This window comes from Mustela putorius, unplaced genomic scaffold (genome assembly GCF_011764305.1).
Source record: "Mustela putorius furo isolate JIRA1106 unplaced genomic scaffold, ASM1176430v1.1 tig00003836_pilon_pilon_pilon, whole genome shotgun sequence".
NCBI classification, from domain to species: domain Eukaryota; kingdom Metazoa; phylum Chordata; class Mammalia; order Carnivora; family Mustelidae; genus Mustela; species Mustela putorius.
This window is the reverse complement of record NW_025421989.1, coordinates 6,283,586-6,298,842: the sequence shown is the minus strand read 5'-3', so window position 1 is coordinate 6,298,842 and position 15,257 is coordinate 6,283,586. Positions and strand designations below refer to the sequence as shown.

At 47.4% G+C, this 15,257-nt stretch overlaps 1 protein-coding gene across 2 annotated transcripts in view; it reads right to left on the bottom strand.

Moving 5' to 3' along the window:
• TBL1X (transducin beta like 1 X-linked) overlaps positions 1 to 15,257 on the bottom strand; it is a 200,468-nt gene that overhangs the window by 56,322 nt on the left and 128,889 nt on the right. The window contains exon 2 of one of the 2 annotated variants that reach the window (XM_045089276.1): positions 1,509 to 1,597. The exons of the other annotated variant lie outside the window; for it this stretch is intronic. The gene's annotated coding sequence lies outside the window, so the exon portion shown is untranslated. The remainder of the gene's footprint in view (positions 1 to 1,508; positions 1,598 to 15,257) is intronic. 2 annotated transcript variants of the gene reach the window in all.

The following is a 15,257-nucleotide window of genomic DNA, read 5'->3' as shown; positions in this document are numbered from 1 at the left end:
CAAATATTTATTTTAAAGATTTCACTTATTTACTTGACAGAGAGAGAGACACAGGGAAAGAGCACAAGAAGGGGGAGCAGCAGACTTACCCCTAAGTACAGAGCCCAACTCAAGGCTTAATCCCAGGACCCCAAAATCACGCCCTGAGCCCAGTACAGACGCCCGACTGACTGAGCCACCCAGATGCCCTTATTCTTCAAAAAATTAAGTAAAATATCAAGATTCTTATACATCTACTTTGTTATTTTTACATACTTGGGCCTTGGGAGGGGGGCAGACAGAATCTTCAGTTAGGCTCTACACCCAGTGCAGGGCTCAATCTCACAATCCTGAGATCATGACCTCAGCCAAAAGCAAGAGTCCAATGCTTGACTGACTGAGCCATCCAGGTTCCCCTTTACATACTTGGTTCTAAACAAAAATACCTCAATAAGATTCTTGCTGTAGTTAGATTTAGGACCATCACTTTAGTTCTGATGGAATTTTTTAAAAGCAAGAGGCAAAATTCTTCCCCAGATTTCCAGCTTTATGTTTTAAAAATTATGAATGTTTCTGTGGGCTTTTTTTTTTTTTTAAATTAAAGACAAAAATAGGAAACAAACTGAGGGTGCTGAAGTGGAGGCGGGGTAACTGGACATTAAGGAGGGCATGTGATGTGACGAGCAGGGGTGTTATGTAAGACTGATGAATCACCAACCTACACCTCTGAAACCAGTAATACTTCATATGCTAATTAACCGAATTAAAATTAAAAAAAAAAAAAACTTAAGAAAAGAAGGCAGTCAAATTGATAAAGAAGATGCAAATACAAACAGTAAACAGTACAGCAAATACAAAAAGTAAACAATAAAATCAAACCGTATAATCCCATCTACCAAAAGACAGGAACTGTTACAGAATTGGCCGTCACTTTCAGCTTGGCATATGGGCTTCAACTCTTGGAACCTGTCTGATTTGTTCTTCTGGAAACCTTATCATCTCCTAGATCTGTAAGTACTGATCTACATGTTGTTCTAGTAAGTTTCAAGGTTAACTACAAATCAGTTTGCAGATACACACAAACTGTGTTAAGAAACTCATGAAGTCCGGGGGCACCTGGCTGGCTTGGCCAACAGAGCATGCAACTCTTGCTATCAGGGCTGTTAAGTTCGAGCCCCATGTTGCAAAAAGAGATTACTTTAAAAAAAAAAAAATCTTAAGAAACCCTAGATTGGGTTTTAGAAGGTGTCATCCTCTCCTGGTAAGACCCAAAACAGTTTGTAATAGCTGGTTCAGTATCCAAAATTCTTGGAAGGCAGTAAAAGGCAAGTTCATCACTTCGAGTTAACTACATATAAGCCCACAATGATTTCCGGGTGTTCTATCTACTACCTGCAGCTTCAGCAAGACCTGCAACTTGAAAAAAGTCCCTTTAAACAGAAGATGTTCAGTTTGGGCAAAATGCACTTCCACTTCTCCAAAGGATTTCAGCTCAAGGACAAGTATGCAACAGCAAGTGGGTTGCTTACCTTTATGGTGACTTCATGTGTAGACCTCTGGACCAGTGAGCTCCCCAGCATCCGCTCGTATAAACTGCAAAGTGTCTGCCAGGAGCTGCCTGGTGAGAACCAAGGAGAAATGAAGAAAAAACTTGAAATTCTTTGCGGAGGATTCACCTTTGGCCTCTCCCATTTGTGGTTTTTCCTTTTTCCAAGCATGGCACTGGTTCCCTTTTCCATCTCAACACAAACTTCTATGTCACATTCTCTGTCTTACACTTGCACACGGATATGCAAACCGAAAGACGAGAAACGGAAGCGGCCGGTCCGTATTACCGCACGTGCAGAAATCCCAAGAGTCTCAAAGCAAATAAAATTAATTTTAGTTCAGATATTGCTGCTGCTGTCCTTTAATGATAATCAATGCCTGCCTGACATGCTCTTGTCTTGGGGACTGTATCTTACGCAACCAAGAAACTAGACTATACACACCTCGGAGAGAAGAAAACGTGTTTTAAGGAAGCTTTACAGACATCACTTAGACGAACGTTTACAAGAGCCTTGCATGCAAGTCCATGTGTATAGCTACGCCCTTACAAACACACAGACACAACATTAGAATCTTTTTTTCCCCTTTTGGATTCCCTAAAATAAAGCCAAAGAAAGGCACTGACTCACTCTGGCTCAACCTATCCATTACTGTTATCATACATTGCAATTTCACAAGCGTTCCACCATTTGCACTTCTGAACAAGCCAGGTTTGTAAGCTCCCAAGTTAACCTTTGTATCGAAAACATGTTTCTACCTTTCGGACAATATGAACTCTGAGCAATCAAACCAGCATTGACTTAACAGTGTTTACCTTCTTCCTCATAAAATTCCCTTGGTTATGAATGAATCCAGCCTCCTACATTTAAATTATCTATAGGCTCAAACTCTAAGGAAATTAACTGTTTGCCATCTTCTCTTAAATTCTGGTTCAATCTAAGTGATAAAAAGGAACAAGGGTTAATAGAATTCAAATTCATCAGTGAAGCTTATGAATAAAGGTGTTTCTTATTATTAAACACAGATCATGAAATGTTTTAAGGAAATTCAAGTAAATTATTCCCAATGAGTCATTTTTATAGCTATGCTGTGCAAAGAAAGGCAGCTAAAAAAATTTTACAGATGGGTTCACAGGCCCTTAAGTTTCATTATAGTACATTTTCCTAAAAACACCATAAGGATATGTAAGATAAAAGTAATAAACAGGGCAACTTGTAAAAATCTAACATTGAAGAAAAATAGTAAGATTCAATCAAACAAAACTTCCCTACAGGGCACCTGGGTGGCTCAGTCAGTTGAGCGACTGCCTTCCGCTCAGGTCATGATCCCAGACTTCCAGGATTGAGTCGTGCATCGGGCTCTCAGCTCCTTGGGGAGTCTGCTTCTCCCTCTGACCCTCTTCTCTCTCGTGCTCTCACCCATTCTCCCTCAAATAAATAAATAAAATCTTTAAAACAACCCCCCCCCCCAAAACTTCCCTATAAGTCTTTCGGTAGATATTACTCACCAGAGTGAAGCAGGCATAAAGGAATACTGAATTTGCTCATAAAATAAAAATACATTTCGTAATGAAAAAATTTCTGTGGTAGAGATAAAATAAGACAACACTCCTTATAGGACCTGAAGAAGAAAGCAAATTACTGTTTTCAGGATTGAGTTGTAAATTACCACGGGGGTGGGGGGTGGATAGCCTTATAATGAAATCACTAAATACCATAAAGTATCAAAATATGAGCAGATGTCACCACAATAAGCCCCAAATTGCTTGGAAATTAAAACACTAAAATCCATAATAATTCAATAAGTAATTAATATATAAACAGCTCTTATTACAAGCTGTTCAGCAAAACCTTTAGAATCAAATTCTTATTCTTTGGTCCAAAACAGATGGTAACTCACAAATGAGAGTCTTGGAATGGAAGATTATCTTTTATATATGTTGTTAAACTCCGTAAGTGTAATTAACATCATCTGCGTGTTATAAACACACAAAAACGGGAAAATAGGACTGGTTAGCAATGCTCTTCTGCTTATGCAACATGTCAAAATTAATTAGTTTACTGATAGAAACAATAAATTAAAAATGATAAATATGTTCTTCTAATACCTAAATTGTCACTGATTCTCCCGTGATCAGGGCCCAGACAGAACCACCACCAAGGCGCAGTACAGGCAAAAAGGTTCACGTACTGCAAAGTGTTGGTGTGAAGGGCCAACTACTTTAACAAACACAATATATCCTACATTCTCAAAGGCGGTCACACACATGTAAGGGACTGCGCAATCTTCTGGTTGCTCCTCGGCTCCGGGCAAGGCACGGTGCAGACCTACCCAGGCAGTCCTTCCGCCGTGGGAAGCACAGATCCCTTAGAACACTGCAATGTTGTGCAAACATCCTCTCCTCAGGCCCCAAAACATTTCTATCACTCCAAAAGGAAACCGTGTACCCAATTAGGCAGTCCCTGCTCATTCCCTCTCCCAGCCCAGTCGACTCTGTCTCTTTGGACCGGCCTATTCTCAACGTGTCACATCAGTGGAAACACACAATACCTTCTGTGTCTGGCTCCTTTCTCTGAGCAAAAGGCTCCCGAGGGTCAGCCGTGAGGAGGCGTGTGTCGGCACTCCGCTCCTTGTCGCGGCCAACCACTACTCTACCGCGGGGGTGGACTACACTTGGCTCTGCCACCCGCCCATCAGATGCCGGGCATTCCGGCAGGAGTTCACTTTCCGGCTATCGTGGTTACTGCTGCCATGAAATTTCGGGCACAGGCATGTGCTTGAGCCCGGGTTTTCCATCCCGTGGGGCATACACCCTTGGAGGGGAACTGCCTTATCAGTTTGCCTTGCTCCTCCTCTGTGGAAGCCTCCAGCTCTCCAGGACTGACCGATGCAAACCGGACGGCCACAGAGGGCCGCGCAAGCCCTAGGGAAGCTCGGGGCCTCCACACTCCCGCCGCCAAACGGCGGCCAGCTAACAGCGGATGGCTAAGGGTGGCCGGCTAGCGCTGTGCACGGCAAGCACCAAGATGAAGAACGTGCTCTCTGCTTGCAGCAAAGCAAACGACCTTCCCCGCAGGCGCTCCTCAAGCGCAGCAGGCAACCAGAGAAACTGGATTGGCTTTGCTTTGCCCTTGCCCCCCTTTCCCACCTCCCCAGTTTAGCACCAAGTCTGAGGTCACGGCTGCTCACGTTTCCACTCAGATTCATCCGCGACACCTGAGTTTGACAATGGCCGTCGAGGGACCTTCTCAAATGCGATACTGAAATCGGATAGCGCTCCATGCACATGACACCCCGTAAAAGCCTGCGATTATCACGGCGCACCCACATCCGAACACAGCCGTGCCCACCAGGGCCCCCGGTGCCTCCACCCCAGGATACAGCAGGCGCGCTCCGGAGACGCTGTCGGCTGTCACACCTGGAGAAGGGGGCCAACGGCCACGGGTGGAGAGAGACCAGGGAGGCCACGGGATGTCCTCCACCTCACAGGACAGTCACTGATTCGCCCAAAAATGGCAATATTGCTACGGCTGAGGCACTTTACTAGAACGGGTTTGAGACTAAGGTCTTCTCTTCATGACTTCTGATTTTTGCTGTGAAATATCAGAGGGTGAAATAACGCTGTCACGCACATCTTAGATTCCGACGACAGCATCTGGGGGGGCTTCTGCCGACTGCCATAAAGCTTCCTCCATCACTGCCCAATTTTTCAACACAAATAACCCATGTGGATCTCTAGGTCAAAGGGACAAACATACCTTTTTCCTGGTCATAAATGCATAGCATATAAATATTAATTCTATTTCTTGGAGGACTACAATCCAATATGCACCCTGAAGTCTTTTTTTCTCTGCCTATGGAGAAGCCAGCATGGCGCAGGACGGGGGGGCCTCCTACGGCCAGCCGGCGCCACCCCCCAGCCACGTGAGGAGGCCAGCCCTGCAGCAGGCCAGCCGGCCGCGGTCGAACCGTCCGATGACTGCAGCCCCGGCTGAGCTCCTGGCTGCCCTTGCAGAGAGGCCCCGGCCAGAACCATCCTGCCGAGTCGCGCCAGCATTCCTCCCCTCTGAATCCAATACACGGGGAAGGGCCGCTGGGAAAGATACGTGGGGGCAGAGCCCTCACTCCAGCAAGCGCTTCCACTATATCCACAGACTGGAGATGACGGGCACAGCTGCTGCCAGGAACACCAAGAACCAGATGAGCTGGGAAGCCAAGCGGCCCGAGGTTTAAGATAAGTAAGCAAGAGTCTGCCAAAGCGAGTTCCTCAGAACAAGGCTGTCTAGGTGGTTGGCATGCGTTCAGTCGGCACTACCTGAAGAACGGTTCCACAGTCCCAGAGGACTGGCAACACTGGGTTTTGTGAAGCTATTAAAACGCAACAATAGGGGTGCCTGGGTGGCTCAGTGGGTTAAGCCTCTGCCTTTGGCTCAGGTCATGATCCCAGGGTCCTGGGATCGAGCCCCACATCGGGCTCTCTGCTCAGCGAGGAGCCTGCTTCCTCCTCTCTCTCTGCCTGCCTCTCTGCCTACTTGTGATCTCTGTCAGATAAATAAATAAAATCATAAAATAAAAAGCCAACAATAGTAAGAACAGGCAAAACAATAGTGGTTAACACGAAACTGTACCTATTGTCTGCCCAAGCGTGTTCGACATGCTTTAAAGGCAAGCCATCCTTTCTGAAATAACGAAAGAAGCCTGCCTCCCCGGACCTCATGCCACATTCTCACTGCTGCACCCCAGGCCCTACCAACAACCATGTCACGCCAGGCGATCACACACAGTACGTCGCAATTCTGGTGTCAGGGCCTGCTCACCGCTGGGAGCCACGGGCAGCAGGAATTCTGCGAGACACCTTCTTCATCGAGCTGCACTTCTAGCGGGTCCTCCAAGGACCCTGGCGTCCCATGGGTGAGGACGCCTCACGGTCACTATGCCGTGGTTTGCCGGACACTGCCCAAGTCCTCTCGGAATGGCTTTCCAACACTGTGTTGAAATTCAAAAGACAATTTTCTGATTGACTGAACACATCACTCCCAAGACATTCCAATTAATTGAGGTTGTGCTATTGGAAGACGGTGTTCTCCAAGAGAAAACTGAAAACACACTTCTTTAGACTTTGGAAGCTTGAAATCTAAAGATGACGGTACTTGACTAAAATAAACACCAGTGCCAAGATGGTAATGACTTATAAAAATAAACATAACTTTTAATACTATAATAGTATCAAGAAATAGGGCAGTTCTAGATAAGCCTTTATCCACTGGGAATTAATCAGGCCATCATCCTCATTTCTCTCTTTACTCGCTGAACTAGGAAAATGGGGACCACGAAGTGAAAAGTCACAATGCCTGAATTACTTCCTCATATCTTATCTCACCTTTAAAAATAAAACAAACTTACTTTTGGAAGACCCTTAATTTAGGTGGATTAATTCTTGCCACTGTAGTAGATGTATGCCTTTGTCTAGTTATATGTTAACACCAAAGAGACCCCTTCCCTTTGAAGTTCTACTATGACCCAGGAAAAATGCTTTTGTATTGTTAGTGGTAAAAGATGCTAATTTGGTACACAAATTCCAAGGCCCTAACCTTTGATGTTCTTCAAAAATAAGCTTATATGCCATAAGCACATAAGTTAAAAACAAGGAACATCTTAAAACATTTTTCTTTTAAACACAGTCTGCAGAGTCAGGGTGCCTGGGTGGCTCAGTCGGGTAAGCATCTGCCTTTGGCTCAGGTCAGGATCCCAGGGTCCTCGGATCAAGTCCCGCGGCAGGCTCCATGCTCAGCAGGGAGTCTGCGTTTCCCTCCTCCTGTGCCCCTCCCCCCACTGATTCCCGTTCTTTCTCTCTCTCTCTCAAATGAATTTTTAAAAATCTTTAAAAAAAAGTCTGCATGGTCAAATGACAATATATGTTGTCTGATGCCTACAGAAAACATTTAGACTGATGTTTTTGGAACTAACATTTTACAACTGGTAGCTGCAGGCAGTAATCCTGGGTGTGCCATATTCTCCTTTAGGGAGAACTAGGCAATGGATCATTACTGTCCAGACATGAGAAAGCTTGAAAAATGGCTACTCGTGAAGTGTGCCCGCACGGCTGGCAGTCACACACAGTTACGGCTGACCCCCCTTTTGCAAGCCCTGTTTGTACATTCTGCACACGACCAAGGATGTGTCCAAGAGCTTTCTGTATCATCCCATTCTCTATGGTCCAAGTACATAGAACGGAGTTACAAAGCATGCAGAACTAGTAAACACGGATTTTCATGGTGCCCAAACATGGGCAAGGGTTCATGTTAGTGTCTGTTCATAAAACACCGGTCTTCAGATATGATAACGTGTATTACTTAAAGCAAAGCTTCCAAGATCAAGTAAGGTTGGGAACTTCTAAGTTAAAAAAGGTAAAACAGATCCAAAAGCAGATCCATAAAGCTGAACAAAAACCCCAAGCAGGATAAACACCAGAGAAAATGCGAACAAGACACAATCAATTTCCTGAAAATCGGCAGTAAAAAGAAACTGTTAAAAGCAGCCAGAGAAAAAAAAACACAAATTACACCCAGAGGGGAAGTTAACAAAACTCACAAACTTCTTGTCAAAAACAATGTAAGCCAGAAGACAATGGAATGAAATCTTCAGAGAACTCAAAGAATGTGTCAATTTAAAATTCTACTCTCAGAGAGAATAGCTTTCAGAAATGAAGACAAAATAAAGACTCTTTAAGACAAACAAATGCAGAGAGAATTCAATGCCCATACGTCTGTCCTACAAGAAAGAAGTTCTTTAAGGGGAAGAATAATGAGCTCCAGTGGACCGCTGGATTTCTGCAAAGGAATGATGAGCGGCATTAAGGGTAAACACGGGATAAACATGAAAACATTTTCTTCTCACTTTAAAATTTCCTTTATATGTAATTAACTGCTTCATGCAGAATTAGTAACTGTACTGTGGTTTCTTAAACATATGAAAGTAAACGGTGTGACAACAGTAGTGCGAAGAAGTAGGAACGGAAGAACAGACGCACACCCTTGTTAGGTCCTTACGCAGGACCTGGTAAGAGAGACCAGTACAGACTCTGACAAGTTAAAGACCGCGACCGCAAGCAGGAGAGAAACGCTAAAACCTGGGGCTCCTGGGTGGCTCAGTCGGCGGAGCGTCCAACTCTTGATTTCAACCCCGGTCATGATCGCAGACTCCTGGGATGGAGCCCTGGGTTGGGCTCCCTGCTCAGCGGGCAGTCTGCTTCTCTCCCTTTCTCTCTGCCCCTCCCCACCCCCAGCTTGTGGCCTGCTCTCTCCAGTAAATACACAAAATCTTACAAAAAAAAAAAAAAAAAAGCACTGGAAATTAAAACAAAGAAGTATAGGTAATAAATTAACAGTAAAGTACAATCAGAAAGAATGATGCGTAAGTCCCGCAAACATGGCCAGGAACAAGGAGAACACACAGAAAGGTACAAATAGAAACAAATGACCAGTAGCCAATGGCTACCCCTCTGATTCAAAGGCGGACCGTGGGACTGTATAAAAGGCAAGATCAATCTGCAGTCAATGACCAAGCCGCTCCGGACAAGCATGTACTCCGTCTCTGAATGCGGCTGTACGTGTGCGTACCCCTCACACGCCACTGGCCGTATGTCACTGACCCATAGGGTCTCTGACAGTATGTACTCTGCTCCGTTTAGCATTCTCCTCCGCGATTTCTTCCATTTCTCACCTGCCTCAGTCTGGGGAAGGCGCATTGGAGGCGAAGAAAACACAGAGGAAAAGGAGACAAAGACTGACTCCTGGACACCGACAGCAATCTGCCTTCTGCGCGGGGCTCCCCGGTGATGCTCCCGCGACACGGAGGCCCTGGTCTGCTGCAGACCGCACAGAGCCCGACCACCGGCTCCTTAAGAACTCTGGGGGGGGGGGGGGGGCTGGGTGGCTCAGCAGGTTAAGCCTCTGCCTTCGGCTCAGGTCGTGATCCCGGGGTCCTGGGATCGAGCCCCGCATTGGGCTCCTTGCTCCGTGGGGAGGCTGCTTCCCCCTCTCTCTCTGTCCCCGCTTATGTGCCTGCTCCCTCTCTTCCTCTCTCTGTCAAATAAGTAAATAAAATTAAAAAAAAGAAGTCTGAGTGGGAGCACACAGACACTGGCCGTGGCTCACCCAGGACACAAGCCTCGCGGTAATGGATTAAGGAACGTAACGGTGAGAGGTCACATCTCTGCTTTTGAAGACAAGTTCAAGCTAAAGACCACCTTGACCGGGGTGTTAGACTCGGAGGCTTGGGGCAGAAGTGGCTTTCCAGAAGGCACGGCTGCTTCACGCCCAACTAGCTCTGCTCGCCACTGTCCAGCAGGTGTTGGCGTGGAACCCCAGCGAACCTCCCGCTTCCGGAGAAACGGCCTCCGCGCCCCGGCCGCATGAGCAGCCAGCACAGTACGGCACGCGACACGGGCCTGAGCTGTCCAGCACCTCCCTCACGAACGCCACTAACACGTCTTTTCAAAATCACAGAACGTGCTGTTTTGTATCTGGGGAAAGAGCGTACGAGCCAGGCGTTTTAATAAATACACGCTGGGGACCATTATGGGGCTCTGACACGTAGAGGAACTCCCAGGAGCTCCCCGAAGGACTCAGATGAAACGCTCTCGGTGCTCTCTACCACTTGTGTCGATCAGGCTCCTCTCTTCACTCCTCTTGCCTTTGCGGAAGTTGAGCTTACGGGTTGGGAGACCTACCTGGACACGGCAACGGAGGGCAAATACCAGGGCCATGAGCAGGGCTGAGCATGCTTTTTCTTTCCAGGGCCAAAGAGTAAGTGTCTGGGACTCTGCAGCCGTACCCTATTACAACTAGTCTCCTCCGGCCGGAAGCTGAAATGCAGGACCTGACAATACGCAAACAGATGGGTGTGGGGCTACGTCCCTCAAACCTGAGCTCCAAGAACAGACAGTGGGCTGGGGTGGCCTCGGGGCGGTAGTGTGCCCACCGCTGTTGGATGTATTAAGCTGTGCACCCACAACTCATTACTAAATTTAAACAGACAACCTAAAACTGCATCCGGGTGACTTGCGATAGTCAACGTGCAAAGAAAGCAGCGCTTTGTTCCAGAAGTAAAGCAGGTGTGCGCTTTGTTACGGAGAATGAGCACAGCGAAGGGTAAATGGCAGGACAGGCTTCTGGTCCTGGGGACCTTCACGCAGCTGCCCCCAGGAGTCGTCCGGACAGTCGTGCAAATGTCACATCAAGTTAACACGCTTTCAGGACCCAAGTGCAGAAAGTTTCATTAGAGCTTCTCAGTTCTTTCACGGGTCACAGAAGGGTGAAATTAAACAGAACAACTCAATCAGTCTGGAAACGACATCCTTCGTTTATTTTGCCTTTAAAAATTATTATATTTAAGGGGCGCCTGGGTGGCTCAGTCGGTGAAGCCTCTGCCTTTGGCTCAGGTCATGTTCTCAGGGTCCTGGGATGGAGCCCCGCATTGAGCTCTGCGCTCAGCGGGGAGTCTGCTCCTCCCCCTGCTTCTGCATGCGGGCTCCCCCTCTCTCTCACTCTATCTCTCAAAAGAATAAGTAAAATCTTTTTAAAAACTTACATTTAAACAGACTTCAGTTTTTAGAACAGTGTTAGGTTCACAGCAAAAGCGAGCAAAAGGTCCAGAGATTTCCCACACGATCCCGAACAGCCTCCCTCACTCTCCACATCCCCCACCAGAGAGGCCATGAGTTCACGTTCACGAGCCTACACGGACACGTCACCGTCACCCAAAGCCCACAGTTTTCTTCAAGGGTTCACTCTGGCTGCTGCTCACTCCGTGGACTGAAACGAATGCACACGCACCCTTCCCTACGGTAAAATCCCTAAAAAGTCCTATGTTGTCTCAACAGCTCTTCCTGCCCCAACCCTTGGCAACCACTGATCTTTTCACACTGTGTCTGGTTTTTCCTTTTCCAGAACAGCCCAGTGCTGGAGTCATAGGGTCATTCAGAGTCATTCAGACTAACTTCTTTTCACTTAGTACCGGGCATTTAAGGTTCTTCCAATACTTTTCATGGCCTGATTCAAGCCCATTTCTCTTTAGTGCTGAATAATAAATATTCTGTCGTTTGGACGGCGGACCACAGTTTACTTATCCGTTCACTTCCTGGATGTCATCTCATCTTGGTTGCTTCCAGGTTTTGGCAATGATGAATAAAGCTGCTATCAACATCTGTGTGCAGGCTTCTGTATGGATACATTTTTAACTCCATTGCGTAAATTTCCTGTTTCTAAATGCCATTAAATGGGCACCTGGGTGGCCCAGTCGGTAAAATGCCCGCCTTCAGCTGAAGTCAGGATCTCAGAGTTCTGGGATCAAGTCCTGCATCAGGCTCATTTCTCAACAGGAAGCCAGCTTCTCCCTCTCTCTCTGCCCGCCACTGTCCCTGCCTGGGTGCTTGCGCTCGCGCTCACTCTCTGCCAAATAAATAAAATCTTTAAAAATTAAAAAAAGGGTGCCTGGGTGGCTCAGTGGGTTGGGCCACTGCCTTCGGCTCAGGTCATGGTCTCAGGGTCCTGGGATCGAGTCCTGTATCGGGCTCTCTGCTCAGCGGGGAGCCTGCTTCCCTCTCTCTCTCTGCCTGCCTCTCTTGCCTACTTGTGATCTCTCTCTGTTAAATAAACAAAATCTTAAAAAAAAGGGCGCCTGGTGGCTCAGTTGGTTGGACGACTGCATTCAGCTCGGGTCATGATCCTGGAGTCCCGGGATGGAGTCCCACATCGGGCTCCCAGCTCCATGGGGAGTCTGCTTCTCCCTCTGACCTTCTCCTCCTCTCTCACTGTCTCTCTCTCAAATAAATAAATAAAATCTTTTAAAAAAAAATCTTAAAAAAAAAAAAACCCATTAGCCAAGGGAAATCAGAAAATATCTTAAAAATAAATAAATAAATAAATATTTTTTTAAAAAAAAGTAAATATCATTGAAATGAGGTGAGTAACACATGTTCATGGGAGAGATTTTCAGTGGTTCCCAAGTGCAGGTAGTTATGACCCCTGAAGGTCATTTGACCCAAGGGCAATGTCTGGAGAAACTTTCTGTTTGTCACAAGGTCGGGGGGAGATGCCACGAGCATCTAATGGGTAGAGGCCATGGAAACTGCTCAACGTCCTACAGCACAGAAGACATCTCCCCTCAAAGAAAGGATTATCTGGTGGCCAACGTCCACAGAGCTGAAGCTGGGCAATCCTGGTATGAAGGTAAAATGTCCCAAGTCTTCCAAGTCACTCTGGGTTGCTGGCTCTCGGTGTGGAAGGCCTCTACAGTAAGGTGCTGATTCTAAAAGAGATACAGTCTAGGACGCATAGACTCTTCATTCCCCCTTTTGTCCTAGTAGTCGTTCTCTTGTGTTTTTAAAGATTGGGAGGGGAACCATGAACCTCAAAATACTGCATTCAGTAACGGGAGGCACCCTTCAGCTGTCTCCACCATGAAAGCCCCTGAGCAGCAAGGCTATGCCCTCACCTGGACACGATCACGCCCCGCCCTGCCCTCACCTGGACACGATCACGCCCCGCCCCGCCCCCACGTGCGGAGGAAGTGTATCTTCTGTTAAAGCCCCTTCATGTCCATCCTGGAACACAGCGGCTCTCTTCGTGATGCCCATTTTGTAGGTAAAAAGGCTGAGTTCTTCAGAGTTTCAGGGCATGGTCTAGACTAGTTCCACAGCTTCTAAGCGGTAGGATTTGAACCCCAAAGTTATGGCTTTGGTCTGTGCTCGCATCGCTTCACATCATACCCGTTCACACCTTCTAGTCATCTGGACAGGGGGGAGGGAAGAATTCATTCTGCACGATGGAATCAAACAGGAACTGGCAGCTGCTAACGGAACTTACTGAAGGGAAGTGTCCCAAACGCTCTGGGAACTCGATTTCAGAGAGGCAACGCGCTCAGTGTCCTTCACTCGGCTCCACTAACGCTCTCAGCTGATCTGAAATGGATTCAGCCATTTACCCTCTACCATCGAGCAACTGGGTTCAACTCGTTTTTGGATTTTCTCTGAGCTTTTATTTTTCTTGACCAATTCACATCAGGCTCCTGCCAGCCAGGGAAGCTCTGACATTCGGTCAGGTGTCTAGACCCCGGCAGCTGGAAGGAGAGGGAGCTATCCTGGGCTCTGCATTTTGCACACTCTGTCTTGTTAGCCAAAATCTAGACTGACTCACGTCTTCGAGCAACATGGAGTACCTTATTTACAGAGATCATTCATTCGCGGATGAGGTCATCGGCTCACCAAGCAAGTATCAGGATGTGCGGTCCGTTGAGGAAGTTGGACTGCGGAAGACAAGACTGCTTTATGACCCGCGGAATTCCAATCTTTCACAGTGGGCACCATGCCACTTCTACACGCTGCCATTCCTGCGAGCGCTTTCGCTCTGCTGTTCCATCTGTCTTTAAGACGCCACGCCTCCCTATTCCATCACTGGTCCTGGACAGTTGCGAGGACACAAGCAGCACGGATTCTTAGAAGCAAGGATTGTAAAATCAAGTGCAATACACACGACGTACCCCAAAAATATGCATTCACGCCAGGCCTAATGTCACGTGTCTGTAGCTACCGAGTAGGAGCACCTCCCCATTCATAAGACGACTGTGGCTACCTTTGTAAGAATGGCGACCTGTCGATCCACTTTCCTTTCTCACGCTCTGACGTTGCTCCCTTGAACCCACTGCTGGGGTGGATGCCGCTCAGTCGGCCCGGGGAAGACTGGAATTCGAAAGGCCACACAATTTGGCTCTCTTGGTCCCGAGGACCAAACAGTCACATCTTCTTCTTCCTGGATGTAACAGGACTGCATCGCGGGGACACTGGTTTACTCCCCTGTGCGATGGCTGCAAAGGGCAGTGTGCAGTGTGCAATCCTTTGCGGAAACAAATAGTTGAGGCAGTTGGCTTGCAGGACCAAGAACTTGATGATTTCACTAAAACGCACTCTACCGTAAATCATGGGAGGCAGGCAGGCACTAGCTGTCCGCTGTAAATGAAGGACACAGGACGCTGAAATAAACACACCTCGTGCCCAGAGCAGGGCCTAGCAGGACACCTGCCAGAAAGTCGGGGTTTCCGGGGCGCCTGGCTGGCAGGTCAGCTAGTCGAGCATGCAACTCTTGATCCTGGGGTCAGGAGTTTGAGGCCCACGCTGAGCACAGAGATTACTTAAAAACAACGACACAGCACCAACCAAAAAACCAGAAGATGATGACAACGACAACTCTTGTTTCCCTACAATTTAAAAAAGGTGACTGAGGGACGCCTGGCTGGTTCAATCAGTAGAGCACACAGCCCTTGATCTCGGGGTCCTGGGTTTGAGCCCCACGCTGGGTGTAGAGATTACTTAAGAATAAAACCTTAAAAGCATAAAAATAAATACCAAAAAATACAAGGGCAAGGGACTCTTGTGACAGAGAAAAGAACACATGATTTAAAGCCTTCTGAACTTTCTGTGAGTCAAACAGTTCAGGCACGTATGGGTCATCAGAATCCCCAGGTTCCCAAGGGCTTCTGACGGTCCCACTGGCTCTGGAGTTTGGGCTGGGATGCTGATGTATTATAAAGCAGAGAGGCATCTCGTCTTGCCCCATCAGGAATATGCCGGCCAACATGTCCATGTGTGGCGCAAAGAGAAACAGCCAGCATCTATGCGAAGCTTCGAGGCTGCAGGAACGGAAGTTCAGGGCACCGCTGTCCCCTACACTGTC